The sequence below is a fragment of the Stomoxys calcitrans genome, chromosome 5 (assembly GCF_963082655.1).
Source record: "Stomoxys calcitrans chromosome 5, idStoCalc2.1, whole genome shotgun sequence".
Taxonomy (NCBI): domain Eukaryota; kingdom Metazoa; phylum Arthropoda; class Insecta; order Diptera; family Muscidae; genus Stomoxys; species Stomoxys calcitrans.
The window spans coordinates 47,954,672-47,975,594 of record NC_081556.1 but is presented as its reverse complement, the minus strand read 5'-3'; positions in this window follow the sequence as shown (position 1 = coordinate 47,975,594).

Here is a 20,923-nt window from a genome sequence, read left to right as displayed (position 1 = left end):
AGTTTATTTGTTTATTCATTGCTGCTGGGTGAACACTAAAAATAAAACATTCGTTGGAATGAAAATTGTTTTTACTTTTTCCCAATAAATTATTATTCATATGATAAATTACTGTGAATGTTTCTTATTTATAACTCTATCAAACACTGTTGTTAAAATTTAATTCACTCATAACCACATTTTTTAACAAATGTAAACTTAATGTAGACAAAGTGTCTTGTAGTTATTTCATATCTAGAGGTACTTTTATTACCATCTATTTACTAGACAATCACTTCTAAAGAGCCAGCTAACTATTAAAATTTTGTGTTTCGCCATTAACCAAATTACTTTATTTCCATTTGTATAGTAGCACATTTTTATTCACTTCCTTTCATCTTTTCTACAAATTCATTTGTACTTCTATTAGCCACCAGCTATCTAACCACCTAGCCCCTTAATGGACTTTATGTACAGTTAAATGGCACAGCGGTATTCATAAGGATTCATTAAATATAATTTTAATTGTGACCATGGCACTTCCAGCAATGTATGGCATAAACACCTGTAAGGTCTTGGTATACCAAAGCTATCAAGTCAATAAAACAATTAATAAAATTTTGAATTTTGAGAGAACCATTAACATGGACATAAAGGATGAGGAAAAAAAGTAAATGAAATGTAAATTATCATAAGAGTTTTGGAAATTTCCTTTGAGATAAAACAAGCAAAAGCGTGCTAAGTTCGGCCAGGCCGAATCTTATATACGCCCCACCATGGATCGCTTTTGTCGAGTTCTTGTCACGGTATCTCTTTTAAGGCAAACAAAGGATAAAAAAAAATAATTGTTATGTTATTGGAATAATATCAAGTTATGGTTCATTTTGGAACATAATTGAACTGAAGATTGGAGACCATAGTAGAAGTCATTGTGTAAAATTTCAGCCAAATCTAGTACGATTTGCGCACTTTACGAGCTGAAAAACAAGTAAAAAGGCGTTAAGTTCGGCAGGGCTGAACTTTGGATACCCACCACCTCGGGTATATATGTAAACCACCTTTCATCAAAATTTGGTGAAAATTGCATACCTTATGTTCCATAGCAGTTATATCGAAATATGATCCGATTTGGACCAAATACTAATAGATACAAGTCATTGTTCAATTATCTTTAACAAAAATTTTGGTCTTTTTAGTAGCTATATCTAAAAATAAACCAATCTAAACCATATACAACATGGAAGTAGAAAAGCCTAACATAAGTCAATGTGTCAAATTTCAGTTAAATCGGATTATAAATTCGCCTTTTTTGGGGCCAAGACTTCAAATCGAGATATCGGACTATATGGCAGCTATATGTAAATCTTGATCGATCTAGACCAAATTACAGAAATATTTGAAGGGGCTTAACATAACATTCTGTCCCAAATTTCGGCAACATTGGACAATAAATGCGCCTTTTATGGGCCCAAAACATTAAATCGAGAGATCGGTCTAAATGGCAGCTATATCCAAATCTGGACCGATCTGACCCAAATTGACGAAGGATGTCGCAGGGCCTAACTCAACTCACTGTCCCAAATTTCAGCAAAATCGGATAATAAATGTGGCTTTTATGGGCCTAAGACCTTAAATCGGCGGATCGGTCTATATGGCAGCTATATTTAAATCTGGACCGATCTGAGCCAAATTGACAAAGGATGTCAAAGGGCCTAACGCAACTCACTGTCCCAAATTTCAGCAAAATCGGATAATAAATGTGGCTTTAACTGACCTAAGACCCTAAATCGGAGGATCGGTCTATATGGCAGCTATATCCAAATCTGAACCGATCTGGGCCAAATTGACGGAAGATGTCGAAGGGCCTAACACAACTCACTGTCCCAAATTTCAGCAAAATCGGATAATAAATGTGGCTTTTATTGGCCTAAGACCCAAAATCGGCGGATCGGTCTATATGGGGGCTATATTAAGATATAGTCCGATATAGCCCATCTTCGAACTTTACCTGCTTACGGACAAAAAAAGAATCTGTGCAAAGTTTCAGCTCAATATCTCTATTTTTGAAGACTGTAGCGTGATTTCAACAGACAGACGGACGGACATATCTAGATCGTCTTAGAATTTTACGCTGATCAAGAATATATATACTTTATAGGGTCGGAAATGGATATTTCGATGTGTTGCAAACGGAATGACAAAATGAATATACCCCCATTCTTCGGTGGTGGGTATAATAAAATAGGGAGATCGGTTTATAGGGGAGCTGCATTAGGCTATAAACCGATTCATGCCATATTCGACACGTATGTTTAAGGTCATAAGGGAAGCCGTTGTTCAAAATTTCAGCTAAATGGGATAATAATTGCGCCCTCTAGTGGCTCAAGAAGTCAAGACCCCAGATCGGTTTATATGGCAGCTATATCAGGTTATGGACCGATTTGAACTATTCTCAGTACAGTTATTGAAAGTCATAACAAAACACCTCATGCAGAATTTCATCCAAATTGGATAATAATTGCGTCCTCTAGTGGCTCAATAAGTAAAGACCCCAGATCGGTTTATATGGCAGCTATATCAGGTTATGAACCGATTTGAACCATACTCAGCACAGTTGTTGAAAGTCATAATAAAACACCTCATGCAAAGTTTCAGCGAAATCGGAAAAGAATTGTGCCCTCTAGCGACTTAAGATGTCAAAATCCCAGATCGGTTTATATGGCAGCTACATCAAAACGTGGACCGATATAGCCCATTTACAATCCCAACCGACCTATACTGATAAAAGTATTTGTGCAAAATTTCAAGCGGCAAGCTTTACTCCTTCGAAAGTTAGTGTGCTTTCGAAAGACAGGCGAACGGACGGACGACGGACAGACGGACGGGCATGGCTAGTTCAACTTAAAATGTCATGACGATCAAAAATACTTAATGGGGTCTTCGACGAATATTTCGAGTAGTTACAAACAGAATGACGAAATTAGTATACCTCCATCCTATGGTGGAGGGTATAAAAACATATAAGAATTTAGGAAAAACAAGTTAAAAACCCGTAAGGAAAGGCAAAAGTCGGGCGGTGCCTACTGTATAATAACCCACACCTACCCTATAAGAATTATCTAATTCTGAATTTTGATGGATCTCTGCTGATGTTTACGGATGCAAATATTTTCGAATAACTACGGTTGACTACGACTTTGAAATATAGCCATTAGCAATATATTATTGTCTCTCGAAGAAAAAGGCGTAAAAGTGATCGCATATGACGTGGCAATTGCGGTTAGGGGAAAGTTTCCCAGCACTCTAAGAGATATACTTCAGGAAGCTCTACGTGCAACAGTAAAGTGCAAGACAGAAGTAGTTCTTTTCTTTTCATTTACAGAAAACGCAAAATACCTGGGTGTTTTGTTGGACAGGAAATTGAACTTCAAATCCAACATTTTGGAAGGGGCAAGAAGGCAACTCTTGCCCTATACACCTGCAAGAGAGCCATTGGTAAAAGTTGGGGGTTTAGACCGAGCGTCATCCATTGGGTATATACTGCAGTTGTCAGACTTATAATACTATATAGTGTTGTGGTCTGGTGGACGGCGCTTCAAAAATCCACCTACTGCTCAATACTTAACCGGATCCAAAGGATGGCTTGTTTGTGCATCACGGCCGCACTGAGGACGACACCATCTGATGCCCTGAATTTAATGCTACATCTTATGCCTCTGGACATTGTGGCTATCCCAATTGCAGCGACCACTGCTGTGAGGTCAAGGGAGCTTCCTTATTGGTCATGTGGCGGCCACGGACAATGTGTTATACTTGATACAATATCCGATATTACAGGCAGTGTGGATTACACCCTACCTGAGCCGTTTTTTGTTAAAAATTACTGAACCACTACTCCTGATAGGACCGATTGGAACTACGACATCCGTGGTATCAGAAGTTACATAGAACCATCTATACGGATAGTTCCAAAGTGGTGGGCTTTGGGGTGTACTCTAAAGAACTAGAACTAGTCATATCGAAAAGGTTACCCGACCACTGCAGTGTGTATCAAGCAGAGATCCTTGCAATTAAGGAAGTGGTGGAATGGCTAAGATATAATGTCGTAACGACAATTGGCATAAATATATTCTCAGACAGCCAGGCAGCTATTAAATCCCTGGAGAACATATTTCTGAACACAAAAACCGCCCTCGACTGTCGCAGATCTCTCAGAGAGATGGCTGAGTAGTTTAAAATTCACCTATTCTGATTGCCGGGCCACAGAGATATCTTAGGGAATTCTAAAGCTACCGAGGAACTACCTTACACACTCCAGGGACACTGGAATCTGTGCGTATGCCTCTAGCGACATTTAAGCTAAGTTTTCAGGACCAGGCCCGAAGGACAACAAATAATATATGGTCACAAAGAGGGGGCTGTGAGTATTCCAAAACTATGTGGCCTTCCAAAACTATGTGTGCTTTGCTGTCATTGGCTTGAACAGACGTCTCAATCATTGTATCCGTCATGACAGGTCACTGTCTAATCGGAAAACATGCTGACATACTGAAGGTTGCCAGCAACGACTTTTGCAGAAGTTATGAGGGCATCGAAGAAGAAGAGACTATAGAACGGACCCTCCACCTTACCCTAATTTTCAGAAATGCCAGATCTCGGAATGGGTGGTGCGATTTAAGCGAAATTTTGTGCGCTCTCATATAGTACCCTAAAATTTAAATTTGGTATCCAAATTTCGGATGGGGTACCTAGGGGGCCGCCCCACCCTAAAACCTAAAAAAAAAACCTATTTAGGCCAATCGCGGCAATATGAGACTCAAATGAAAGGTATTTAGGATGAGAAAAAGGGGGACCACCCCAAGCTCCAAAACACCCCTGAATCGGACATATTTACCGACCATGGCAATATGGGACTCAAATGAAAGGTATTTACGAGTAGAATACGAATCTGATATCCAAAAGTGGGACCACGTTTCTGGGGGTCCACCCCTTCCTTTATGGGTCTTAAATAAGAGGTATTTGAATGTAGAATACGAATGTGATATCCAAATATGGGACCTAGTGTTTGGGGGCCCCCTCTCACCAAAAACATCCCCCAAAGGTGACAAATTTACGACCATGGCAATATGGGGCTCAAATAAAAGGTCCTTGAGAGTAAAGAACGATATCAATATTCGGGAAAAGTGTCTATGGGGCCACGCCACCCCCACAACACTATCCAAATAGGAAGTATTTCATGATTAATGCAATATGAGGCTCAAATAAGAGGGTTTTTAAGAGTAGAACACGAATCCGATATATATTTTCAAGGCCAACTCACTGAGTGGCCGCTCATCCCCCGAGCCGGTCATGTTTGCCGACTATGGAAATATGGGGCTTAAATTAAAGGTATTTGGGAGTAGACCACGTATTTGATATCAACATTAGGGACCAACTGCCTAGGGGACGTCCCACAACCATAACACCCTCAAATAGGACGTATTTGCTCACCAAGACAATTTGGGTCTTAAAGAGAGTGTAGCTAAATATTCATAGTTTTTAGGGCCAATACCCCAAACCGGCCATTTTTGCTGACTTTTGCAATAAGGAGTTTAAATGAGATTGCAAATTGCAAATTTTGCCTATGAACATTCCACTAAGGAACAAGGGCAAACTTCTCACACATCAATGAGTGCAGTCCGATTCAAGTTTTAAGCTCAATGATAAGGGGCCTCCTTTTTTAAAGCCGAGTCCGAACGGCGTGCCGCAGTGCGACACCTCTTTAGAGAGAAGTTTTACATGGCATAGTACCTCACAAATGTTGCCAGCATTAGGGGGGAAAACCACCGTTGACAATTTTTTCTCATGGTCTCGCCAGGACCCAGGCGTTCAGCGTCGTAGGCGGACATGCTAACCTCTGCGCTACGCTAAATGAGATTAGAAAACGAATTTAATATCCAATTTTGAGGGCAATGGCAATATGGGGTTCAAATAAATGATATATAGATATATGAGAATAGAGCACGTTGCTGATATATTTTCCGGGCTTAGTGTTTGGGGGACCACCCCAATCCCCAAAACACCCCTAAATCGGACAATTTACCGACCATGCCAATGTGGAGCTTAAATGAAAAGTATTGGGGGGTATACAAAGAATTGATACCCATTTTCGGGACCAATTTTCTGGGGGTCTACCCCTTTCCCAAAATAACCCTTAAAGAGCAATTTTGTACTGACCATCGCAATATGAGGCTCAAATAAAGGTATTTGGGAGTAGAATACGAATTTGATATCCAAATGTAGGACCATGTATTTAGGGCATTACCCCTTTCCCAAAACACCCCCAAAGGGAAAAAATTTTTCGACAATGTCAATATGTGGCTCAAATGAAAGATATTTGAGATTAGAAAACGAATTTGATAACCTATTTTGGGGGACGCCTCATCCTGTAAATTTCTCTTAAGCTAATGGCAATTTAAACCCCATAAATAAATGGTATTTTAGAGAAGAGCACGATGCTGATATTTTTTCAGGGCCAAGTATCCCCCGAAAACACCACTAAATCAGAAATCATGAGAATATCGGGCTGAAATAAAGTATTTTAAGAATGGAGTACACCTTAAATCCAAACTTAAATTCGTAGACCAATAAAGATAATATGTGATTCAGATAAAGGCACTTATATTGTTAAACTCTTAGTCAGGTTTACATGGTATTTCACTAAAAGATCTTCGAAAATAAATATTCCAAGGAAACTTTTGTTCCATATATAGTAAAAGAAGGCGCAGCGGAGCGGGACCGGGTCAGCTAGTACTACTATACAATTTGTTATACATCACACAAAGACCGAAACGGATTGTTTAATTTGTAATTAGATCTCACTAAAGGTAGTCTAGAAGGTAGACTACCGACAACTACTCGTACCACAATATCTAGAAAATTTGGTCGAAATGAATTCGGATTTAGATATAGCACTCATATATATGTCCGTGCGATTTTGAGTAATTTGCAATAAAGTTGTCATTTGTTAAACGATTGTTACGAAAATTGGCATATTATAAAAATTGGTTCAGATTAATTTTTAATTTCCATATACATTTATACATGGCCCTATTTGCACCATAGAGCCGTAGTTAATACACTTTGAACATATTAGCTGGCAATTTGATGTGGATATTATAACCCATCCGAAAACCACCTCCGAGGTCCATCAAAATTGTTTCGGATTAGATATAGCTCCCGATTGGTATTTAAAGGGTAAGTATAGGGTATTGTATAGTCGGCACCGCCCGACTTTTACCTTTCCTTACTGGTTTTTAGCGGATTTTTGTTTTTTTTTTTTTTAATTTGACAAAGACATCATTATTTTCTTTTTGCTAATGCCCATATTCACATAACATAATGCAGCTTTAAAGTAGGTTTATTTGATAGATTTTCTTTATAGAACTGTCAAATTGTAAGTAGCACGGAATTTCAAACTTAAACCGATTACTGGCTTAGGTGTATGTCCATAGTTGCATGGGGCGGATTAATATATGCTCCCACTTTTCAACCTAACCTAACCTTAAATCTGCATTAGGTTTGGTTAGGTTAGGTTGAAAACAGAGTGCGGATATTAATCCGCCCCATGTCACTATAGGCATACATCTGGGTTCTAAATACTAAAAAGTATCCTCGAAATAGAAAATCTATGTCAGGAATTCCGTGCTACTTACAAAATCCCTAATTGTTTTCCAAACCCCGCCTCTATGTTGGTTCATTGCTGGTATTGTGTCCCCACCTATGTCTCGATGTCTGTTAGCAGCGAAAGTCAGGGAATGGCATTGGAAATGCCCCAACGACTCATCATCTTTTTGTATAAGCGAGCTCGTAGTTCTATGTGTCCTGTTATGATGTCGCAAGCTATACTGACCTCCTGCTTACTTCCTTTCAGCAATAGCCTCTTCTTCTCACAATCTGGATTTCCCCATAGAATTTTCGTCTTCTACAGGCCGTTTCGCTGTTCTACAGTGTTAAATGCGCGTTTGTAGCCCACGTCCTTCACTCGGAATGCTTCGACCCGAAAGAATTCGGGTCAACCAAGATTATTGCATTAAGTTTTGTGAATATGGGCAAAGGCTTTTTAACCGGCTTCTAAACATTTATGCATTGAACATTCTTAAAATCAGTTCAGATTCAGTTACCCCCTTACTAATCTAAAAACTATTCGTCCTATTGTGAGTGAACAAAAAAAAATATTCTTTTGTTCCTCTATTGACTGAATGTTTTACTTCCATTTGGGGTTAACGTATCCTCTTACAATTGTTATCGAATTCCCTGAATAACCTCAAATCACATGTGATTGATTAAAAAAACCACTTCCTCTCTTATTTTCGACTTCAATTTTCTGTTATAAGAGTCAGAACAAATGACATATTATTTGTCAGCTTCTATTGTGTTGAACACAACTCTTTTTTGGTTTTTTTTTTTTTTTTGGAAAACATAAAGATATGTGTGGTAAGAAAGAAATCTTTATGTAATTGCTCACAATGGATATTCATGAAAAAACACAATGCAACAAAAATCCGAAAGAACTGAAGCGACAAAGAAAATGTATTTTATGCCCATTATCATAGAATGGTAATGGTATACCCATTACATCGATATATCGATTTGCGACCCAATAAAGAAAATATATTTTTGATCGTGTCTGTCCGCCCGCTTGTGAAAATCACGATAGCGGTGGAACGAATAGAGATATCTGCTTTACATTGCTTTACACCCCTGGGTTTGAATCCTGGCGAGACATCCCAAAAAATGTTTTGCGATGGTTATACCATCCTAATGTTGGCAAAACTCGTAATGTTAGCGAAATTTGTGAGGTACTGTGCTATTTGAATAAAATTTTATGACAGCCTTGTAAAAATGTCGTTTCAAAGTAGCTTCGCCGTTCTGACTCGCATTTAAAAAAAGTGTCACTATATTTTGATAAAGCCCCAAAATAGATCGATATCTCGATTTTTATACCCTCCACCATAGGATGGGGGTACACTATTTTCGTCATTCTGTTTGTAATTTTGCACAAATACTTCTTATCAGTGTCGGTTGGGATTGTAAATGGGCTTTATCGGTCCACGTTTTGATATAGCTGCCTTATAAACCGATCTGGAATCTTGACGTCTTGAGCCGCTAGAGGGCACAATTCTTATCCAATTTGGCTGAACTTTTGTATGAGGTGTTTTATTATGACTTCCAGCGACTGTGCCATGTATGGTCGAAATCGGTCTATAACCTGATATAGCTACCATATAAACCGATCTAGGGTCTTGACTTCATGAGCCACTAGAGGGCGCCATTATTATCCGATTTTAGCTGAAATTTTGCATGAGGTGTTTTGTTATGACTTTCAACAACTGTGCTAAGAATAATTCAAATCGGTTCATAACCTGATATAGCTGCCATAAAAACCCATTGGGGTCTTGACTTCTTGAGACTCTACTGGGAGCAATTTCTATCCAATTTGGCTGAAATATTGCATTAGATGTTTTGTTATGACTTTCAACAGATGTGCTATGTATGGTTCAAATCGGTCTACAACCTGATATAGCTGCCATATAAACCGATCTGTGGTCTTGACTTTCTTAGCCTCTAAAGGGCGCCATTATTATCCGATTAAGCTGAAATTTAGCATGAGGTGTTTTGTTGTGACTCTCAACAACTGTGTTAAGAATAGTTCAAATCGGTCCATAACCTGATATAGCTGCCATATAAACTGATCTCGGGTCTTGACTTCTTGAGCCACTAGAGGGCACAATTATTATCCGATTTAGCTGAAATTTTGTACAACGGCTTCTCTTATGACCTTTAACATTTGTGTCGAAAATGGCATGAATTGGTTTATAGCCCAATGTAGCTCCCCTATAAACCGATCTCCCTATTTTACTTCTTCAGCCCCTAAAGTGAGCAATACTTACTAGATTTGGCTGAAATTTTATACGATGACTTCTACTATGGTCTTCAATATTCAGTTCAATTATGGTCCGAAATGAACCACAACTTGATATTGTTTCAATAATATAGCAAATAATTTATTTTATCTTTTGTTTGCCTAAAAAGAGATACCGTGGCAAGAGCTCGACAAATGGGATCCACGGTGGAGGGTAATAAAATTCTATCCGTTTTCGTCGTCTCACGGACCGTTTCGCCATTCCGCAGAGTTAAGGGCGGACTGCGTCGACCCGAGAGGCTTCGGGTTAACCAAGTTTATTGACTGCAGACCTCTGGCCTTCACTGCCAAATCATCTGCTCTTTCATTCCCCCTTACTCCGCTATCGCCCGCCACCCAAACAATTCGGATCGTGATATTCTCAGAGTAGACGTTAAACTCCTTTTAACGCTCCAAGACGGTTCGTGCCCTTACCACCCTGGTGGACAGTTTACTGTACGTAAAGGTGTTCACTTCCTCGCGTTAATACCACACCACCTCACGCGTTCTAAAATAAACCACGCTCGACAACCCAGTCTATCAGCTGTACTTTTTCCCAATTCATGTATTTTTGTGTAATGACAGACATTCTTCCTGTGGCAAATTACACTTCTCCCGTACTATACATGATTATGTGCATCTGTTGGAGGTTGTATTGATGGCTTCGAACGCTAGGCAACGGCAACGGCTGTCGCTGCTGCTCCGTGTGCCCAGGTTCGAATCCCGGCCGGGCTCTGCCGAATTTTTTTCATTTTTCAAGTTTTTTGCCTGTCATATTGGGTTGCCCAAAAAGTAATTGCGGATTTTTCATATAGTCGGCGTTGACAAATGTTTTCACAGCTTGTGGCTCTGTAATTGCATTCTTTCTTCTGTCATTTATCAGCTGTTAATTTTAGCTTGCTTTAGAAAACAAGTGTAAAAAAAGTATATTTGATTAAAGTTCATTCATTAAAAAATCCGCAATTACTTTTTGGGCAACCCAATATATACCGATCTCCCGATTTAAAGTCTTAGGTCCATAAAAGACACGTTTGTTACACCATTGCACTAGAATTTGACACAACAAGACATCTACACCGAGTATGGACTAGATCGAACTATACTTGGATACAGATGACATATGTATCGATCACTCGATTTAGGGTCTTAGCCCTATAAAGGCGTATTTATTACAGGTTTTTGATAAAATGTACACAGCGCGTTGTGTTAAACCCGCCGAAATTCGTTATGCTATTTGTGTATCAGAGACGTGGCTGAAAGAGACAACCCCTGACTCTTTCATTAATCCTGAGGGATATACTGTCTTCAGGGCTGATAGACTACGAAGTGGAGGAGACACAGCGATTTATGTCCGTGGCAATTTGAGAACTCGCAGTTGTGCCATCAAAATATTTGCTACGGATTTGCTATAGGCCAAAAAACAATATTGACATGCAACCATTCTTGGAAGTATTGAAACACCACACTATTACCTACTAGGATGTCATTATAGCAGGTGACTGTGGTACAGGGTATTATAGATTTGTGCATTTGTTTGCAACGCTAAAAAGGGGAAAAGCTAGACCCATTGATAAGTATACAGATCGACTCAGAATCACTTTCTGATTCGATTTACCCATGTCCGTCTGTGAGTCCATGTATCCTTGTAATCAAAGTGCAGGTCGTATTTGTTGTCCGATTATCAGGAAATTTTGCACATGTCACTTTTTTGGCTCAAGGACAATCGCTATTGATTTTGAAAAAAATCGGTTCAGATTTAGATATAGCTCCCATATATATCTTTCATTCGATATGTTTTTTAAGGCTGTAGAAGCCACAATTTACAAGATTTGGCATTGGGTGTTTTATGTGAAGTCTTCATATGTGTGCAAAATTCCATAAAAATCAGTCCAGATTTAGATATAGCTCCCATATATATCTTTCATCCGATATGGACTTTTAAGGCTATAGAAGCCACAATTTTAGTCCGATCTTTTAAATATTTTGCGCGAGGTGTTTAGTTTGACGTCCTAATATTTGTGGAAAATTTCATGGAAATCAGTCCAGATTTACATATAGCTCCCATATATATCTTTCATCCGATATGGACTTTTAAGGCTGTAAAAGCCACAATTTTTTACCAATCTTTACAAAATTTGGCATGGAGAGTCTTATTTAACGTCTCCATAAGTGTGCAAAATTTCATAAAAATCGGTCCAGATTTAGATATAGCTCTCATATATATGTATCGCCCGATTTTCACTTAAATGGCCGTAGTAGCTACAATTTTCAACAGATCTGCACAAAATTTGGCACGGACTGTTTTGTTACTGGTCGTAACATATCTCAAAAATTTCAACAAAATCGGTTCAGATTTAGATATAGCTCCCATATATATCTTTCATCCGATTTGGCTTTTCAGGCTGTAGAAGCCACAATTTTGGTCTGATCTTTACAAAATTTAGCATGAGGTGCTTTATTGGACGTCTTCATATATGTGTAAATTTTTCATAAAAATCGGTTTAGATTTAGATATAGCTCCCATTTGTTCATCCGATATGGCCTTTAAAGGCTGTAGAATCCACAATATTCGTCCGATTTTCCATGAGGCGTTTAAATTGAGGAGTCCCATTTGTTCATCCGATATGGCCTTTAAAGGCTGTAGAATCCACAATATTAGTCCGATTTTCCATGAGGCGTTTAAATTGACGTTCCAATACGTGCGTAAAATTTCTTTAAAATCGGTCTCAACTTAGATATAGCTCCAATGTGTATATTTCATCCGATATGGACTTTTGAGGAAGTAAAGTCCAAAATTTTGGTCACATCTCTACAATATAGGGCGCGAGATGTTCTATTTAATATCCCAGTATGTGTCAATAAAATTGTTACAGGTTTCGATATACCTCCCATAAAATATTTTAGCCGATAAGGCCTTTTAAAGATGTGGAAATCCAAATCTTTTGTCCTATGGTAGGAAAATCTTTCAAGATTCTAAATTGCTATTTCTATATATAAAAGGTACAACATGCACAAGGTGGCGTAGGGTATTATATAGTCGGCACCGCCCGATTTTTGCCTTTCCTTACTGGTTCTTTTTGTCTGAATATTGAATGATGTTTTTCCCAACGATACTATCGATTAATTTAAATTTTTTGACACGTGCTTTTAGATTCCCTACAATATCCCATATTTAACAAGTACGAGCGTGCTAACTTCGGGCGGGCCGATTCTTATATACCATCCACCATTGATCGCATTTGTCGAGTTCAATGCGCGGTATCTCTTTTAAGACAAACAAAGAATATTGAATAAGAACTGTTATGCTATTGGAGCTATATCACGTTATAGTCCGATTCGGATCATAAATGAGTGCTGAACACTGTAGAAGTCATTGTGTAATATTTCAGTTCATTCGGATAAGAATTGCGCCTTGTAGGGGCTCAAGAAGCAAAATCGGGAGATAGGTTTATATGGGAGCTGTATCAAGCTATGGATCGATTCAGACCATATTAGATACTTATGTTGATGGTCATGAGAGAAGCCGTTGTACAAAATTTGTGCCAAATCGGATGAGAATTCCGCCCTCTAGAGCTTCAAGTAGTCAAGATTCCAGATCAGTTTATATGGCAGCTTTATCAGGTTCTGTATCGATTTACGCCATACTTAGCACAGTTATTGGAAGTCATAACAAAACACCTCATGCAAAATTTCAGCCAAATCGGATGAGAATTGCGCGCTCAATTGGCTCAAGAAGTCACGATCCAAGATCGGTTATATGACAGCTATACCAGATTATGAACCGATTTTAATCATACTTAGCACAGTAGTTGATAGTAATACCAAAACCGATTTGAACCATACTTGGCACAATTGTTGGATATCATAACAAAACACGTCGTGCAAAATTTCATTCAAATCGGATAAGAATTGCGCCTTCTAGAGGCTCAAGAAGTCAAGACCCAAGATCGGTTTATATGGCAGCTATATCAAAACATGGACCGATATGGCCCATTTACAATACCAACCGACCTACACTAATAACAACTATTTGCGCAAAATTTCAAGCGGCTAGTTTTCCTCCTCCGGAAGTTAGCGTACTTTCGACAGACAGATGGACGGACGGACAGACGGACGGACATGGATAGATCGACATAAAATGTCGCGACGATCAAGAATATATATACTATATGGGGTCTCAGACGAATATTTCGAGTAGTTACAAACACAATGACGAAATTAGTATACCCCACATCAAATGGTGGAGGGTATAAAAATTATTTACCTTCCTTCTATTTGTAATGATAAGTGCACAGATTTCTCTCAGAGCAAACTCTTACCAAAAGTTCTTAAAATGAAATTTAATTAAATAACTATAACTAACTGTATTTAATCCCCCAAAAATGTTTAATGTTATTCAAACATACCATTTTTTTAAAGCTTAGATTAAAAAAAAATTGATGTCTACAATTTTCGAAATTCATGTTGCGGTTGGTTAATACCTTAAGAGGCTTATGATTAAAATCTCATTAAAAGTTGCGTAAAGGCGGATGTCGTTGGCAGGAAACCAAACAGGACAACAAGCATTATGATACAGATCATGGCGATGATGATGATGATGGTGATTTTTGTTGCGTTTTCATTGGCATATTGTTTCAATGGAAATACATACCCTCATTCAAACTGCCTGCAAAATGGTTGAATGGCAAAAAAATTTCGTTGTTCGTTTTAATGTTACACTGCCAATTAAGTTGCGATTCAGCTAACGATTGCTGGACATGGCTTAAATCCTGGGCAACCCTAAAATATATGCCCCCAACTATAGGGCTTAACGATATATTTTCATATGTTTTCCTTTTTTTCGCCTTATTTTTATTTTAATTACTTTTATGAACACTTAATTTTGCGTGATTTTCATCCGGATTTTATTTTCACTTTGTAATTATGGGGATTATTCACCAGAAAACATTTCCTTTCTTAATGCATTCATGGAATTTTTATTTTTATCGTTTTTTTGTTGTTGTGTTTTATTTCATGGATAAGCAAACACCAAAACCGAACCGTAGTCTAGCTTAGATTTTTTTTCATATTTTATTCATTATTTTAGATTTGCTTTCTAAATTGCCTCGTAATGGCATTCCGGCGATTTGTTAGGCCACCATACAATTTATGAACTTTGTGAGATTCTTTTGATTTCACAAAACGCGACAAATAAGCACCGCAAAATCATTCATACAAAATTTTCCAAAACACACAACACATTAACCATCAACCAACACTCGACACAGCACAGCATCAAAAAAAGGACTCTATACTAATTTTTAACAGGTATTTGATCTTTATATCCTTATGCGTAATATGGTATGGTATAGAATTCTGTGTGTGTGTAAATGTTCATTAATTTGCTTTTTTTTCAAAAACAAATCCACAAATTTCTTGTATTTTGTGTTGTGTTAAAAATATCCGTTGCCGTTTAACCGTTTCCGCTCGCTGCTGGTCTTTGTAAACGTTCGTCTTTTACGTTTGCATACCGTTCTTAAACTGACCTCCTCGTCTGCCAAACACCTCGTTTTTGCTTACTTCCACAAGTGTTAGCCAACAGCAAACTGCTAGTCACTGTGGATTTTATGTTGCTAACAGCCCATGAGGACATGCAACAGTTTTCATAGCAAATATGCGGGCACAAGTTTAGCACGTGTCCCAGTAAAAGTAAACAGAGAGACATTTTGTTAGGCGGGTTTTTCATGATTTTGCGCAATGAGAGTTTTTTTTTGCCATTATTGGTGAGTAGTTTTTTGGTGCAAATTAATAATATCCGGTTTGCGAATGAAAAAATGCAATCAATAAAAGTGATGATGAATTTTCATTAAGGCTTTTTATACCCGCCACCGAAGGATGGGGGTACATTCATTTTGTCATTCCGTTTGCAACACATCCAAATATCTATTTCCGACCTTATAAAGTCTATATATTCTTGATCAGCGTAAAAGTCTAAGAGCATCTAGCCATATTAGTTGAAATCCCGCTACAGTCTTTAACAAGTAAAAGCGTGCTAAGTTCGGCCGGGCCGAATCTTATATACCTTCCACCATGGATCGCATTCGTCGAGTTCTTTTCCCGGCATCACTTCTTAGGTAAAACAGGATATAAGAAAAGATTTGCTCTGCTATTAGAGCGATATCAAGATATGGTCCGGTGTGAACCACAATTAAATTATATGTTGGAGACCTGTGTAATATGTCAGCTAATACGAATAAAAATTGCGCCCTTTGGGGCTCAAGTAGTATAATAGAGAGATCGATTTATATGGGAGCTGTAACGGGCTACAAACCGATTCAGACCATAATAAATACGTATATTGATGGTCATGAGAGAATTCGTTGTACAAAATTTCAGACAAATCGGATAATAATTGCGACCTCTACAGGCTCAAGAAGTCAAGATCGCAGATCGGTTTATATGGCAACTATATCAGGTTATGAACCGATTTGAACCATACTTGGCACAGTTATTGGAAGTCATAACAAAACACGTCGTGCCAAAATTCATTTAAATCGGATAGGAATTGTGCTCTCTAGAGGCTCAAGAAGTCAAGACCAAAGATCGGTTTATATGGCTATATCAAGATCGGCTATATCAAAACATGGACCGATATGGCCCATTTACAATACCAACCGACCTACACTAATAAGAAGTATTTGTGAAAAATTTCAAGCGGCTAGCTTTACTCCTTCGGAAGTTAGCGTGCTTTCGACAGACAGACGGACGGACGGACGGACATGGCTAGATCGACATAAAATGTAGCGACGATCAAGAATATATATACTTTATGGGGTCTCAGACGAATATTTCGAGTAGTTACAAACAGAATGTCGAAATTAGTATACCCCCCATCCTATGGTGGAGGGTATAAAAATGGAGATATTGAGCTGAAGCTTTGCACAGATTCCTTTTTTGTCCATAAGCAGGTTAAGTTTGAAGATGACCCCACATTTATTATCCGATTTTGCTGAAATTTGGGAGGCCACCGTAGCGCAGAGGTTAGCATGTCCGCCTATGACGCTGATCGCCTGGGTTCGAATCCTGGCGAGACCATCAGAAAACATTTTCACATCGAAATTCCGACCTTATAAAGTCTATATATTCTTGATCAGCGTAAAAATCTAAGAGCATCTAGCCATATCCGTCCGTTTATCCGTCCGTCTCTCCATCTGTTTTGTTGAAATCCCGCTACAGTCTTTAAAAAAAGAGATATTGAGCTGAAACTTTGCACAGATTCCTTTTTTTGTCCATAAGCAGGTTAGGTTTGAAGATGGGCTATATGGGACTATATCTTGATATAGCCCCCATCCAGACCGATCCGCCGATTTAGCCCCAGAAAAGCCACATTTATTATCCGATTATGCTGAAATTTGGGAGGCCACCGTAGCGCAGAGGTTAGCATGTCCGCCTATGACGCTGAACGCCTGGGTTCGAATCCTGGCGAGACCATCAGAAAACATTTTCCCCCTCTAATGCTGGCAACATTTGTGAGGTACTATGCCATGTAAAACTTCTCTACAAAGAGGTGTCGCACTGCAGCACGCCGTTTTGGGCTATAAAAAGGAGACCTCTTATCATTGAGCTTAACTTTGAATCGGACTGCACTCATTGATATGTGAGAAGTTTGCCCCTGTTCTTTAGTGGAATGTTCATGGGCAAAATTTGCATTTGTATTTACTGAAATTTGGGACAGTGAGTTAAGTTAGGCCCTTCGACATCCTTCCTCAATTTAGCCTAGATCGGTCCAGATTTGGAATAGCTGTTATATAGACTGATCCTCCGATTTGGGGTCTTAGGCCTATAAAAGTCACATTTAATATCACATTTTGCGAAATTTGGGACAGTGAGTTAAGTTAAGCCCTTGACATGCTTCAGCACTATGGCAAACATCGTTCCAGATTTGGATATAGCTGCCATATAGACCGATCTCTCGATTTAAAGTCTTGGGCCCGTAAAAGGCGCACTTATTGTCCGATGTCGCCGAAATTTGGAACAGTGAGTTGTGTTATGCTCTTCGACATTTATCAGCAACTTGGTCCAAGACGGTCCAGATTTGGATATAGCTGCTATATAGACTGATACTTCGATTTGAAGCCGACACAGTGACTTATGTTAGTCTTTTCGACATCCGTGTCGTATATGGTTCTGATCGGTTAATTGTATACCCTCCACCATAGGATGGAGGTATACTAATAATTTCATCATTCTGTTAGTAAAACCTCGAAATATGAGTCTAAGAGTATATATATTCTTGATCGTCATGACATTTAAAGTCGAACTAGCCATGGGCGTCCGTCTGTCCGTCCGTTCGTCCGTATGTCTGTCGAAAGCACGCTAACTTTCGAAGGATTAGAGCTAGCCGCTTGAAATTTTGCACAAATACTTCTTATTTGTGTAGGTCAGTTGGGATTGTAAATGGGCCAAATCGGTCCATGTTTTGATATAGCTGCCATATAAACTGATCTTGGGTCTTGACTTCTTGAACCTCTATAGGGCGCAACTCTCTTCCGATTGAAATTTTGCTCATAGTGTTTTGATATCGCTTCCAACAATTGTGCTAAGTATGGTTTTAATCGGTGCCTAACTTGTTATAGCTGCCATATTAACCGATCTTGGGTCTTGACTTCTTGAGCTTTTAGAAGCCGGAATTCTTATCCGATTTGACTGAAATTTCGCACGTGGTATTTTGGTATCACTTCCAACATTTATTCCAAGTATGGTCCTTATCGGTCTATACCCTGATATAGCTGCCATATAAGCCGATCTGGGATCTGGATTTCTTGAGCCTCTAGAGAGCGCAATTCTCATCCGATTTGGCACAGATTTTGTACAACGGCTTCTCCCATGGCCTTCAACATACGTGTTGAATATGGTGTGAATCGATCTATAGCTTGACGCAGCTCCCATATAAACCGATCTCCCGATTTTGCTTCTTAAGTCCCGAATCGGACTTTTAACTTGATATAGCTCCTCCTCCTCCTCTGTCCATTCTCATTATTCTTTGTTTGTCTAAAAAGAGATACTGCGCAAAGAACTCAACAGATGCAATCCATGGTGGAGGGTATATAAGATTGGCCCGGCCGAACTTAGTACGCTCTTACTTGTTAGATACAAATCCAAATCTGAACATATTTCGATATAGCTGCAATGGGGCATGAGGTATGTATTTTTCACCGGATTTTGACGAAAGGGTGGTTTACACATGCCCGAGGTGGTGGGTATCTAAAGTTCGGCCCGGGCGAACTTAGCGTCTTTTTACTTGTGTATACTCAATACCATAGAAAAGAAGACACATTCATTTTGCCATTTCGTTTGAAACATATCGAAATATCATTTCAACGCTTATAGTTATATAAATTCTAGATATTCGAAGAATCCTAAACCAAACTTGCGTGCACCTGTCCTTCAGCCAATTGTAACCATGCTACGGCTTATAACTAAAAGCGTGTTAACTTCGGTCGTGCTAAATCTTATATACGTACCCTCCACCATGGATTGATTCTTTCATTGGATTTTTCAAGAGCAGAGACAACGAGTGTACTTGAAATTAAATGCTCCTTAAAGGTGCTACACAACAAAATCGGGAAATCGGTTAATATGAAAGCTATATCATATATTGAACCGACTTAGACCAAATCGGTCCATAAACTAAGATGGAAAGTCAAACCAGAACATCATGTACCAAAATTCAGTCATATCGGCCAAGTTTAACCCTCCAAAGGCTCAATAAGTAAATTCGGGGACCTATTTGTCCTCTTACAAACCCATCCAAACCACATGCACTTAAAAGATGTATTTCCGCAATGATGTTAATGCCGGGAATTGAGCCCAGGCGTTCAGCGTCATAGGCGGACATGTTAACTTTTGCGCCACGGTGGCTTTTCATGGCTTAATACCTCGCAAATGTCACCAGAATTAGGAGGGATAAGAACAGCCACGCAGACTGGTTAACCCCATAAATACAAATTCAACCATAAACATTTCATTAAGGAACGGGCACAAACTTATGACTTATCCTGTCCGTTTCAAGTTTAAGCTCAATGATATAGGGCCTTGTTTTTATAGCCGAGTATGAACGGCGTGCCGCAGTGCGACTCTTTGAGGAACTCTGGCGTTCAGCGTCATAGGTGTACATGCTAACCTCTGCGCTACGGTGGTCTCCTGCCAAATTCATTATGTCCACTAAAATGCGGAGCATTGAAGACCAAAGATCCTTTCCCAGTATTTCGTTGCAGGTTATATTGGGTTGCCCCAAAAGTAATAGCGGATTTTTTAAAAGAAAGTAAATGCATTTTTAATAGTACTTAGAATGAACTTTAATCAAATATACTTTTTTTACACTTTTTTTCTAAAGCAAGCTAAAAGTAACAGCCGATAACTGACAGAAGAAAGTATGCAATTACATAGTCACAAGCTGTGAAAAAATTTGTCAACGCCGACTATATGAAAAATCCGCAATTACTTTTTGGGCAACCCAATAGTAATGCCACAGACCGCTGTCAAAATGACCGTGAATTTGTCCAGCAATCTTCCAATCCTCTCTTCCAGAAAAGTAAATCCCCAATATGGTATCTCGAATCAATCTCGATGATTGGTAGTCTGAGTCCTAGACTTTAAAACCGAACTGAGACTGTACCTGATCTCCTTCAACATACCGAGCTCCCTCAGCCTAAGCGCTACCTTGGCGCCACAGTTCCAATTATAGATCTTGCGTTGTAAAGGGTGATTTTTTTGAGGTTAGGATTTTCATGCATTAATATTTGACAGATCACGTGGGATTTCAGACATGGTGTCAAAGAGAAAGATGCTCAGTATGCTTTGACATTTCATCATGAATAGACTTACTAACGAGCAACGCTTGCAAATCATTGAATTTTATTACCAAAATCAGTGTTCGGTTCGAAATGTGTTACATCTCAACGCTCCCGTAATACCGACGCAGGGCAATATTTGCACCTTCCTCAACATCCTGATACTAGT